This window comes from Herpailurus yagouaroundi, unplaced genomic scaffold (genome assembly GCF_014898765.1).
Source record: "Herpailurus yagouaroundi ecotype Mexico unplaced genomic scaffold, PumYag 181, whole genome shotgun sequence".
Lineage (NCBI taxonomy): Eukaryota > Metazoa > Chordata > Mammalia > Carnivora > Felidae > Herpailurus > Herpailurus yagouaroundi.
This window is the reverse complement of record NW_024412412.1, coordinates 26703747-26716115: the sequence shown is the minus strand read 5'-3', so window position 1 is coordinate 26716115 and position 12369 is coordinate 26703747. Positions and strand designations below refer to the sequence as shown.

At 43.9% G+C, this 12369-nt stretch overlaps 1 long non-coding RNA gene across 1 annotated transcript; it reads right to left on the bottom strand.

The window, feature by feature from the left end:
• Positions 1 to 442: 442 nt before the first annotated feature.
• On the bottom strand, positions 443 to 1603 carry LOC121039779 (uncharacterized). Its single transcript, XR_005794980.1, has 2 exons — positions 1123 to 1603; positions 443 to 701 (listed from the first exon to the last, which is right to left on the bottom strand). It is a non-coding gene; the product is annotated as an uncharacterized LOC121039779 (long non-coding RNA).
• Between the last annotated feature and the right edge of the window lie 10766 nt (positions 1604 to 12369).

The window sequence follows — 12369 nt, the reverse complement described above, 5'->3', positions numbered from 1 at the left end:
GACCCAACCAGTAGCTATTTTTTTCTGCTCAGCACATCCTGTAATTCCTGTAATTGTTCCTAGCCTCTGTAATGGGCTTTGACTGTAACCATGAACGTTTCTTCTGCGTCTGATTTTCCCAAGGCCCCAGAAGGAAGCATTTGACTCTCCAATTTCTTGCATTTGACCTCTTGGATCAGTTTTAGAAGCTCAGTCAAGTATGTGGGTCCTACCACCCTGAGATGCAGATCTTACTGCCTGGATTTCTGCTTCACTAGCTGGACCCATCCTCCTGCTGCCCCCAAAGCGTGGTTTTAGCCCAGAGGTGAGAGCACAACCATTGCTTGCTTGCGGGTTGCAGGAAGAAGCAGAAAGGACGTACTCTGGGCTCTTGGTTTGGAATCTGGCTCCACCACCTACTTGGTTGTGTGATTTGGGGCAATTGACTTAACATCCACAAACCTCAAATTCTACTCTATAATTAAGGGGGATAAAATCCATTTCAGCAGGCTGTCATGAATATTACATAAGACAGTAAGTGGAAAGTACTAGCACGAGGCCTGGCATTGAGTAGGTGCTCACAGATGCTGGTTCCTTCATAATGTTTAGAGTGCTGCTTCAAATCTGCGATATCGGCTTGACTTCTCAAATCTCCGTAAGGTCTGCACTTCGTCCACTTCAGATTGCACGTTGCTATTATCACCGGTAAATGCATTCCTAAGCTGGAGACAGGGAAAGAGAGACAACAGATTAAACTCAACCAAGATTAGCAAACCCAGGGAAAGAGTGTGGTTTTTGTATGTCCTTAAATGCCTGTCACTCAGAACAATGTCACCTGATAGTGAAAATGGTAAATATCTGTGAATCCCCAGCACAGAGTAGAATGCTCTCTCTTAATACTTACAGAAATCAGAAATCAACCTCTGGGTCTAGGTCAGGTGCGTCCCTCAGTGCCTATTTTCTAAACTCCAAGACTTGGAGAGAATCATAATTTTTTTTTAAGTGATTGCTCAGGGAGGCTTCATAAGGCTATAGTTTAGTACAATTATGAGGTTAGATTCTAGGGCTGCTAACCTGGCAGTCCTGTGACCCCCCCAAGGACAAATTAATTTAAAGTGAATGAAGAAGAACTACAATTATTACCTTTTGGAGAGCCAAGGAGTGCTTGTTAGGAACAAAGTGTGCAATCAAATGCTGATGATGGTTCTGCAGGCTGAGCATTTCTGAATACTTTAGGTACACAAATTGCTTTTGGTTCGTGTAACTCTGTTTCGACGTGAAATTTGCTCCTCAGGGGAAGCGGAAAAGAAAAATTTAAGTCTTCTCTTGGGGTCCACCGTTCAGGGAAAAATGGCACCGTTTTCATATAATGAGGCATCAGGAGGGAGGCAGTCCTGGTTCTGTCCCAAGTATTCCTCTCTGTTTTGTTATTCCACATCAGAGATAGCACAGAGTAAGCTCATCTGGGTATTTTTGTACATTGTGATTGTCATTAACCAAATACGTTGCAGTGCTTATTTTTGGAATATAAATCTTCAGATGACATAGCAAAGATAGAGCGGGTTCCTTTTGAATTGTCACCAGAGGATGATGGGACTCCAATTCCTCAACTGCTGTAGTCGGGGCTGGGACTCTGTGCCCCTTTCAAGGACCCTTGAGGTTAAGTAGGATGATGTTTCTTAGAAATTCAAGTGATGAGATATTGTAATAAAACGATAATTATACTCTAGATTTGTATTTTTCTTTTAAGTAGTTTAAGATGCTTTCATGTGTTTTCTCTCCTTTGGGCGGGGGGAAACCCTGGATACATTTTCCATTTATGCTTCTATATATTAGAATAAAAATTGCTTGTGTTTTATTGATCCTACATGATGGGGTTATTCACCCTAAGATGCTCCTCAAGGAAGAAGGAAAGGTCTTTTGGATGCTTACCCATGGGCCTAGAATCTGTAATTCATGGCTTGTAGTAAACTCCTAGCTACTTCCTTGCTTTAGGTGGATTTAGGCAAGGATTTTACCTCTCTGGACTTCCATTTGTCTGTGCAAGAAATAAGGGTTAATACAGAAAAAGGTGTCCAGGGGCGCCTGGGTGGCGCAGTCAGTTAAGCGTCCGACTTCAGCCAGGTCACGATCTTGCGGTCCATGAGTTCGAGCCCCGCGTCAGGCTCTGGGCTGATGGCTCGGAGACTGGAGCCTGTTTCTGATTCTGTGTCTCCCTCTCTCTCTGCCCCTCCCCCGTTCATGCTCTGTCTCTCTCTGTTCCAAAAATAAATAAACGTTGAGAAAAAAAAAAAGAAAAAAAAAAAAAAAAGGTGTCCAGTTGCTTGGCTAGCACCTGAGCAGTGTGGCATCCGAGGCCCCGAGAGTTCCACGTGGCCTACCCCCTGACTGTGAGGGGCATTGGTAGTGAGGGGACGCAAAAATGCTGGCGGATACACCCAGCAAGAATCCACCTCTCCTTGCCTTCTGTACCTGCACCTAAGGGACCCTAGACTTCTCCACATGCCTACAGTCTCAGGAGGAGACATTTGGGCTTCTCCGTTACTTTGATGGAAATGGCCACAGAAGCAGCCCTCCCTCCCCAAACGTAGGCAGGCAGTGAATTGCTGCGTCCTCAGCAGGTACCCATGCTATTCATTAGGGTAGCCACTTTGCTTAGTCATCTCTAACACACCAAGGTTTGGGGCCACCTCTGAGACTTTGCCGCAAATTCAGGACCATGGCCAGTCGCTCATGAGGTCTTGGTGGATCTGTTTTTCCCCATCTGTTTTCCTCATTCTATCGTCTCAGCCTTTACTCCCCTGAAATTGAGGAAACTACTCATCTCAACAAAATAATCAATGAGCATACCTAATGAGTTCCCAATTTTATACCCAGAAGCCTACCCCATTGTGTATGTTTTTGAAAGCCAGGTCTTTATATTTACATATGGTTGGAAAAAATTATCAGATACACAGAATAAAATCTCCTATATTTCTCATTCATTCTCAACTCCTCCTAACTTTGAGAATAGCCAAGGGCTTTAGGATAAAAAGAAATTTTCAATGCTGCCCGGAAGAGACACCACAAATTTTCTTCTTGGCTAATATCTATTCCTCTATCCACACTCACACCATTTTGAGCTCTGAGTTTTAGCATATCATACCACAGCATTACACTCTAATCCTTACCACTAAATCATAGTTCTGCACTGATACAACGGGTTGAAGGGACTCCACATGGGTGGATTTTCTGATGAGCAACTTTCTTTGATCTAAGAAACTAAAGTTAACATACTTGCCTTTGAGTTTCTGCCAGTCTTTTATTTGAGACATCTAAACAGAGATCTCCCCCACATGACGCTTCTAAACAGCATCTAAAAAGACAAAGCTGCCAAGAGATAGTAAACAACATTCAATAAATAGAACCTGTTTTGGAGAAGGCCTTCTGGTGTTGTGTGTTTGATGCAGGACTTGGAAATGTTCCCAGTCTGTTAATAATTGATGGGCTATTTGAACATACTGAGGCACAAATACACAGCTTTAAGTGGGAAAATTCTTATTTGTCCTTATTCACCCCCTTCCTTGTCCCCATAGAGTTATTTGTTGTCATAACATTCTAAGGGTGTTCTTCCAAAGTAATTCCAGAGTCTAAGAAGGCATTCAGAGAGAGTTTTTAGTATCCAGATGGATTCCACACACTCTCCAAAGAATTCCTCAGGGTTGACCCCATTAGGTCAGATTTTAAAGTTAATCTACTTGGGGTGCCCGGATGGCTCAAGTCTGTTAAGCACCTGACTCTTGGTTTCTGCTCAGGTTATGATCTCACGGTTGGTTGGTGAGTCTGTGTCTGGCTTTGTGCTGACAGCGCAGAGCCTGCTTAGGATTCTCTCTCTCTCCCTCTCTTGGCTCCTCCCCCACTCGCGCGGTCTCTGTCTCTCTCAAAATAAATAAACTTAAAAAAAAAAAATTAAGTTAGTCTACCCCAAAGAGACTGGATGGGAACATTTTGGGGAAACAATTGCTTTCCTTATAAAGCAGTCTCTCTAATTGGACAGACAAGAGGATGGAAGACTCCTATTTTCTTGGCAGATAGGGGGCTTTCTCCTGCGTTCTGGAAAGTTCAGCCCGAATCTCGCCTTATTCTGAGATGGCGCTGGTCCCGGCTGTGGAGGCCACAGAGCCTCCCTTTGTTGCTGAGCTGTGCAGGACGTCAGCCGTAGCCTGACAAGCCTCTAGCGTTCCCATCAGGTCCCAGGGAGAACAGCCTGGTGCAGAGCCATGGGCAGAAATGCAGAAAGGCTGAGTTTTAATTAATCAACAAAGTAATTAGATAAGGTACAAGGTGGCCTGCAAAGGTACATAGCGTTCGGCAATGTCGAAAATAAGCAAGGAAATCAAGACGAGTGGTGCTTGTAGGAGAAAGGAAATGAAGGGACGGGATTAAGATGAAAGCAGGGGTGAAGCGTGCACCGAAAGTACAGCTCTAAAGCCCGGGGTGCATCAGGCGCGCAGTGTGATCGGTTACACTTAACACCGGAGGGAGCCAGGTCCCAGGGCCCGCATCGGCGTCTTCCATCTGCCAGCCACAAAGAACTTCCTTTCACAGGTTTTGTCCGGAGTATCTGCTACCTCATTCTTGCATCAAACACCGTGATCAGATTTAATGCGGTTATTTGGTTTAATTCTTTCAATGTAGGCAGAAGAAAGATCACATTCTCTAAGTCGAATAGGTGTGACAAAGCTTTCTCTCTGAGACCCACAACAGTCTCATGTTCTCATGCTTCACCTCTCCGGCTTCTCCCTTTAGTGCTCTGCACAGGAAGGACAAAGAAAAGGAAAAAAAAAATCATTTTTCTCTACTGTGTGTGAAGGGCTGGGCTAGGTTATTTGCATAGATTATTCCATTTAGTCCTCACAATAAACCTAGGAGGGAGGTACTCTTTCCCCCATGTTATAGAGGAGGAAAGAGGCTCCCAGAGGTTTGTAAATGTACCTGATCTTGGTGTGTGTTGGAGGCAGGGTTTGGACCCACAAGCTGACCTCGATGATAAATCAAACATAGCTATAGTTTCTGCTTAAATCAATCAATCGGCAATATCTTTCTAAGATCTACCTTGTGCTTGGCCCCAGAGATATTCCATAATTCTCTCTCCCATCTATATGCTAACTCTCAGCATGGGGGAAGGATCTGTGGATAAAAGAGGGGTAAAAGGGATTTGGTTTTTTTTTTATATTCCAGTGATATTTCCTTCTACGACTTTATTATTATTTTTTTCCTGATCATCCTCCCCAAAGCACTATGTTGGTCAGGATATTAAAAATGAGCAGAAAACCTTTTCTATTTTTCTTTTTTCCCAGCTACTCTTTATCTAAGCAAGGCATAGCTAGCTAGAGGTAATTTCAATCCATTTTCGAGAAAAGACTGCCTGCCTTGGCATGTTTTTATCCATAATACCATCAGGCTGTACATGAATCCAGGACAAAGTGTCTTCATTGTATTATGCGGGAGAGAAATAGAGTCAAAGTCATCTTAACTTTGTAATGAATAGCATTTTGTCAGAGTGAATATTTGGCTCATGGGATGTTAAAGGAGCAACAGGACTAAAATGCTTTAATGGTCCAGAGACTAGCACAGCGAAATGAATTTATTGCTTTTAGTAGGGTTCCCAGTGGACAGCACGTAATGAAATTCGCTATCTGATAAGGCCGCCTTGGTGTGGGAGACTCGCTGGCAGGCGGGAGCAGCATACTGAATCCCGGGGCTCGGGAGACCTGAGGTGACCCTCACACCTGCAGCACAAGTGGCAGATTGCTCCCCCGTCTGGGTGAATTGATACACAGAATAAACATGTGAGAGCCTTCACGGGGAGGAGGTGTCACGGGCCTATCAGTTGCCCTGCTCAAGACCATTCATTTTCAGGGGTGGCCGCGCAGATATTATTAGACAGGCTGAGCGCAAATAGGACACCGACGGCCTGACTGTACTTGGATGAACCATAAAACGAATCACACCAATTTGCTTCTGGAAGGGGGTGTTTTTGCACCAGACCCAGAGGCCCAAATAAGATCTCTGGATGCCAAATAACAACGTAAATTAATTTGGCACCTCTGACCTCCAGGCACAAGGCCACTCATTGGACAGAAGAAAAGTGGCAGAGTGGGGACAAATGAATTTTGGAAGAGGTGTGTAAGGGGCTGATGCTTGTAGGGAGGGGCTTTCGGTTTTGCCAAAGAATAAAAGGTTACAACATTCCCATAGCCTCTAAGATGGAGGGGAGCCCAGAGGACTCACCACAAAAACGAGTCCACAAGTAGGAAAACAGGAGTGTTAGGCGAGAAACGAACATCTTATCTGGAGGCAATTCTAATGAGTATCAATTGAGAGGAGGAGACAAATCCATATACCACTTTCCCCTCACTGCCAAGAAGCATATCTTGGAGCTTACATTTCATCATTCACCCTACTTACGCATGGTGGTAAGAAATCATGTCATTAGCTTTGCGTGTTTTCCACTGGGTTGAATGTTGTCTAGGACAGAGACCATATTACTGGGGGAGTACGAATTAGTACAACCGCTTTGGGAAACAGTTGGTGTTATCCCCTAAAGGTGCACCTTAATGTACCCTATGACCTAGCAGTTCCGCTTTTAGGCTTATTGCCAAGGTGAATTCTTGCACATACACAGCAGGGATATGTATGAGAATGTTTGTAATACTAAAACCTGGGAACAGATGCTTATAACTGAAGAGAACAAATAAATGGTGGGTTCACGTAATGGATATTATACAGTAGTCAAGCAAATGAACCACAGCAATGTTACAATTAGTATGGATAAATCTCTGCAATAAATAATATGCAAGTGGGAAAAAAAACCGAGACTGAGCAAAATGAATATACCTTTTTGGTAAAGTTAAAAACAAATTATATACTTTATTTATTTATTTATTTATTTTAAAGTTTACTTACTTATTTTGAGAGAGAGAGAGAGAGAGAGAGAGAGAGAGAGATGGAGAGAGAGAGAATCCCAAGCAGGCTCCGTGCTGTCAGCACAGATCACGACGTGAGGCTCAATCCCATGAACTGTGAGATCATGACCTGAGCCGAAATCAGGAGTTAGACACTTAACCAACTGAACAACCCAGGTGTCCCTAAATAATATACTTTTATTTTATTTTATTTTTTCCAAATCATATACTTTTAAAGGACTCCATAGATATACAGAAAACACACACGTGTATATATGAAGGCATGGGAATGATGATCATAGAATTCAGGGTGATTTGGGATGGGCTGGGGAGACCATGTGGTTGGATGTGGGTTGTCAAGGTCCTGGCTTTTATTTTGGCTGGTGGTTTTGCAGGTGCTTAATACAGATGACTAAATAAGAAATAAATAAGAATGGGCCATGCATAGGCCTGTGATGAGAGTGGTACCAAGGTTTATTATGATGAATCCAATTGTGGCCACCTGAGATCCAAAGGGAAAACCAAGAAAGAGAAAAGAGGAAATTATGCTGATCCCAGAACACTTCACTTAGTACTTTGTGCTTAACAGGATTTCACAGCCATGCTGGTGGAATAAAATATTTGAATCTAATCAGGCGCCTTGGTGATAATGTTACTCATAATTAGTACTCCAAGCAGAGTGGTTCTTACATGCTGGTCCAAGTTTTTGAGTCTTGAATCAAGAACTGACATAATTCATATGAAGAAATTATTTTTTTCTGAATATCTCAACATTTATTTCAACATTTTATCAAAGCGTAGACAGAAACATTGAAAGAATTTTATAATGAACCTTCATATATCTACCACCTAGATTCTACCATTAACATTTTATTCTATTTTATCACATTTCCACCCATTCTTTTATCTATCAATCTATATCTCAGTTTTTAGCTGTATTTCAAAATCAATTACAAATCTCAGGCTATGTCTTACTAAATACTTCTGCATTCGTATCTTTAACTAGTTTCACATTTATTTTCATTTCTGATTTACAGGGGATATCAAAGAAAAAAGTTAAGGCATTTCTTGAATGAGGAAGAAAAGTGAATGACAAGTAGATTCGAAACTGAAAGCAATAAAATGAATGTGGCTTTAAAAAAAAAAAATGCTTTTAAACAAGCGCCCTCCAGCATCTCAAGAGCATCATGACCAGAGAGCAGAGTGCTGTTCTGCCATCAGAGGAGGACGAGTAGATCCTGAATGCGGCCCGAGAGAGACACAATTCAGAGCTAGGTGGTACCAAGGTAAGTACACATGAGGAACTGTTGAGAAGCCAAATGAAATCCCTAAACTCTGAGTAGCCTCCATGTCAGGTTATGTGGATTCTATCATAGAAGCATTCACAGCCTTCCTGGAGCATTGCTGCTCAGTTTTCGTTCTGAGCCGCACTGGGGGTGATCCTTCAGATAGGAGAAGCCCCGGTAAGGCTCTCACAAGCAAAAGTGACAGAGTCTGGCAAGACCGTTTTTACCCCAATGTGCCACCGTGATTGCCTAACCAAGGGGGCAAAATTATTACAGCTGCCACTCTCCCAAATCGGTGCCCTCCCACCAAAGACTTCCAGGTGGTTTGAGGGACCTCAGTTCTGTGTTCTTCACACTCCAGTTCAGAAGAGGAGATTATTGAAAGAATTACGGTCATCCTAGTTTAGCCCATTGTGTAAATCTTCCACTGCCACCAAAGAATTGCTCCCCTGGATTAATTCTACCAAAACCATCTGAGAAAAACAATTCTTGGTATGATGGGCTACTATCAGAGAGCTCCGGTTAACGCATATGTAACTTCGTGAGCACAGATGTAACCTGGAAGGAAGACATACAAATATTTAGTTTGAAAGATTTACAATCAATCATTTCGAAGGGAGCAATGCTTTAAAACGGGGATCAGCAGATTACGGTTGGCATGTCAAATCCAGTCCACAGTCTGCTCTTGTAAACGAAGTTTTGGTGGAACACAGCCACGCTCATTAATTTATGTGTTGCCTATGGCTGCTTTCGTACTCAACAGCAGTGTTGGGTAGTTGCAATGGAAATTATATGGCTTGCAAAGGCTAAAATGTTTATTCACTGGCCCTTTACAGAAATCATTTGTGAAACCCTGGGCTTAATGGAGTGGCTCCTGGGGAAGGTGCATTTTGATGGGGTGGGGAGGTATCCATGAAGGTGAAGCGTTGGCTTCCAGACAGTCCTATGGAGTCACCTATGGATGTGTGTTTCTTTCCACACTCACTTCATCAACCAAAGAAAGTCTGCTCCATTTTTTTTTTTTTACATGAGGGTTTTTGCATTGTCTGAACAAAGAGTTTTACAGGTTTTAGAAGTTAAAACAAATAAACACTGCCTACCTCAGTGCTTTTCAATCCTGGCTGCACAATGGAATTCTCTGGGACCTTTAAAAAAAAAGTGTACTTATTTATTTTGAGAGAGAGAGAGAGAGTTCGAGCAAGCACTGGAGCGAGCAGGGGAGGGGCAGAAAGAGAGAGAGGGGAGAGAGAGGGAGAGAATCTCAAGTAGGCTCCATGCGGCCAGCACAGAGCCCGACCTCATGAACCGTGATATCATGACCATAGCTGAAATCAAGAGTCAGATGCTTAACTGACTGAGCCAGGCCCTTTTTTAAAAAATAACAGTCAGGATGCCTGGGTAGCTCAGTCTGTTAAGCGACCGACTTTGGCTCAGGTCATGATCTCACAGTTTGTGGGTTCGAGCCCCGCATCGGGCTCTGTGCTGACAGCTCGGAACCTGGAGCCTGCTTCAGATTCTGTGTCTCTTTCTGTCTCTGCCCCACCCCCACTTGCGCTCTGTCTCTCTGTCTCTCTGTCTCAAAAATGAATAAACGTTAAAAAAAATTAAAACATGGGGCGCCTGGGTGGTGTAGTCAGTTAAGAGTCCGACTTCAGCCAGGTCACGATCTCACGGTCCGTGAGTTCGAGCCCCGCGTCGGGCTCTGGGCTGATGGCTCGGAGCCTGGAGCCTGTTTCCGATTCTGTGTCTCCCTCTCTCTCTGCCCCTCCCCCGTTCATGCTCTGTCTCTCTGTGTCCCAAAAATAAATAAACGTTGAAAAAAAATTAAAAAAAAAAATTAAAACAAAACCAACAGTCTGCCCCAGAATGGAAACAAAACAAACAGAAACAAACTTCCTAGGTGACTCTATTACACACCCGGGCAGGAAAGCCACTGGTGTGGAGGGCAAAGAGGTCAGTTCCTGGTGAGGTGCCCCCAGAGGGAGGCCTTGGACAGTAATGGGCATGCATGAGAGCCCCGAAAAGCTGGCAGGACTGACAGGAGGGAACCCCAAGGGGCAAGAGAGACACAGAATGTAGGAGTTGAATCAGGGCATTCACAGGCCAAAACCTCTTAAAGTTGACGTACAGCTAACTTGTATCCTAATTGACAGTGCAAGTCCACTTAATATACTCCCTCCAGGCCACTTAAACCCGGACAGCTGCAGTGAAAGGTGCAATCCAGAAACATATTCGGAGTTGGCCTTGATTTAAAAGGAAAACCTAATGAGAATTTTAAAGCATGCAATGGTACCACACTATCGTCCTGTTCCTAGTCCTTAGGGCCTTGTGGGAGGTCATTTTGCTGTGGGAGGTGGTGATAAAATGGCAGCGAGGAAGGAATCCAGGACAAAAAATAATGCCTTGGTTTCCACTGGTAGGAACTTAAGCTCCATTCTCTTCTCACCTGAGAGTCTCTCTAGCATGTTCCTGGGTGATGCTCTGGTGTCTTTGAAGCTTCGAGGGTAAGCTACACACAAGGTGGGGGGATGGTGAGTTTAGAGGGACTAGGTTAGGATGTTCCTATGGGGGCAGAGCTGGTGACCTCTGAAGGCTTCTCTGATAAGAAGAATCTCTGATTCTACCAATAAGCAACCAGAAACAAGTGCCCCCAGGATCCCACTGTAAGCGAAGGGAGAGAATTCTCTTTTCCTCTAGAGAAAAGTACCTTAGGCACACTGACCCTCTAGGGAGTGCCTACCCCACCTACTGGGACCTGCAGTTCCAAATACCCAGCAGGAAAGACAAATGAGATTCTGAAATAGTTGTGAAGAGATTCCTTTCTGTACTTAAAAAAAAATTTTTTTTAACGTTTATTATTGAGAGAGAGAGAGAGAGAGAGAGAGAGAGAATGAGAGAGCAGTAGAGGGGCAGAGAGAGAAGGAGACACAGAATCCAAAGCAGGTTCCAGGCTCTGAGCTGTCAGCACAGAGCATGACGCAGGACTCGAACCCACGATCTACAAGATCATGACCTGAGCCGAAATTGGACCCTCAACCCACTCAGCTGAGTCACTCAGGTGCCCCCCTTTCTTTACTTTTGAGGTGTAATGGATATATAACATTAATTTCAGGTGCACAACATAATGATTTGGCGTTTGCATATATTGCAAAATGATCGCCACAGTGTCTGGTTATGACAGCCATCATCACACACAGCCACTGCTTTTCTTTTCTTGTGATGAGAACGTTTAAGATCCACTCTCAGCAACTTTCGAACATGCAATACAGTATTAACTATAGTTGCTATGCTGTCCATCACATTCCCAGTACTTACTTTATTTTATAGCTGGAAGGTTGTACCTTTTGGCCTCCTTCATCCGATTCGCCCACCTTTCATGGAAAAGATTCCTTTTTGAAAGCCCACGAAATGCACGGAAGGTGGGGGTGGGGGGGAGGGGGTTGAATGGGTGCACACACAGGTGAGAAGGGCAGGGGCAGAGCCCCAAACGTGCTTCCTCTTGCCCTTTAGACTTGGAATTTCTATTTTCCCCTCGAATGCCTTTCATCATCCCAATACTGCCAAACTTTACCCATATTTCAAGACCATTTGTGACTCCATTGTGCAGTCTCCTCAAATGGTCCCTGGCTGAGCTGGTCACTCCCATCATGTTTCCATGACACCCAGTTAATTTCCCTATTTCAGCCATGCTATGATGTGTCCTGGCTGTGGGCTCCCCAGGACACAGGTACCGCCTGTGTTCTCTCTGTCCCCTGCTTGTCCAGCCATCCAATGCAGGCTTACAAAGCATTTCTACCCATTTCTCTGTTTTGTTTTGTTAAGCAGTACCTTAAAACTATGCTTAAATCGGGGTACCTGGATGGCTCAGTCAGTTAAGTGTCCGATTCGTGGTTTCGGCTCAGGTCGTGATCTCTTGGTTCGTAGGTTCAAGCACTGCATGGGGTTCGTAGGTTCAAGCACTGCTGATCCTGCTTGGGATTCTCTCTCTCTTCCTCTCTCTGCACCTCCCCTGCTTGTTTGCTCTCTCTCTCTCTCTCTCTCTCAAAATAAACAAACATTTAAAAAATTAAAAGTATGCTTAAATTGTCTCCTATAAAGAATGGGTAATGTACATGCCAGGCATTATGGTCTGTCCCTGGGATGCAAAGGTGAATGGA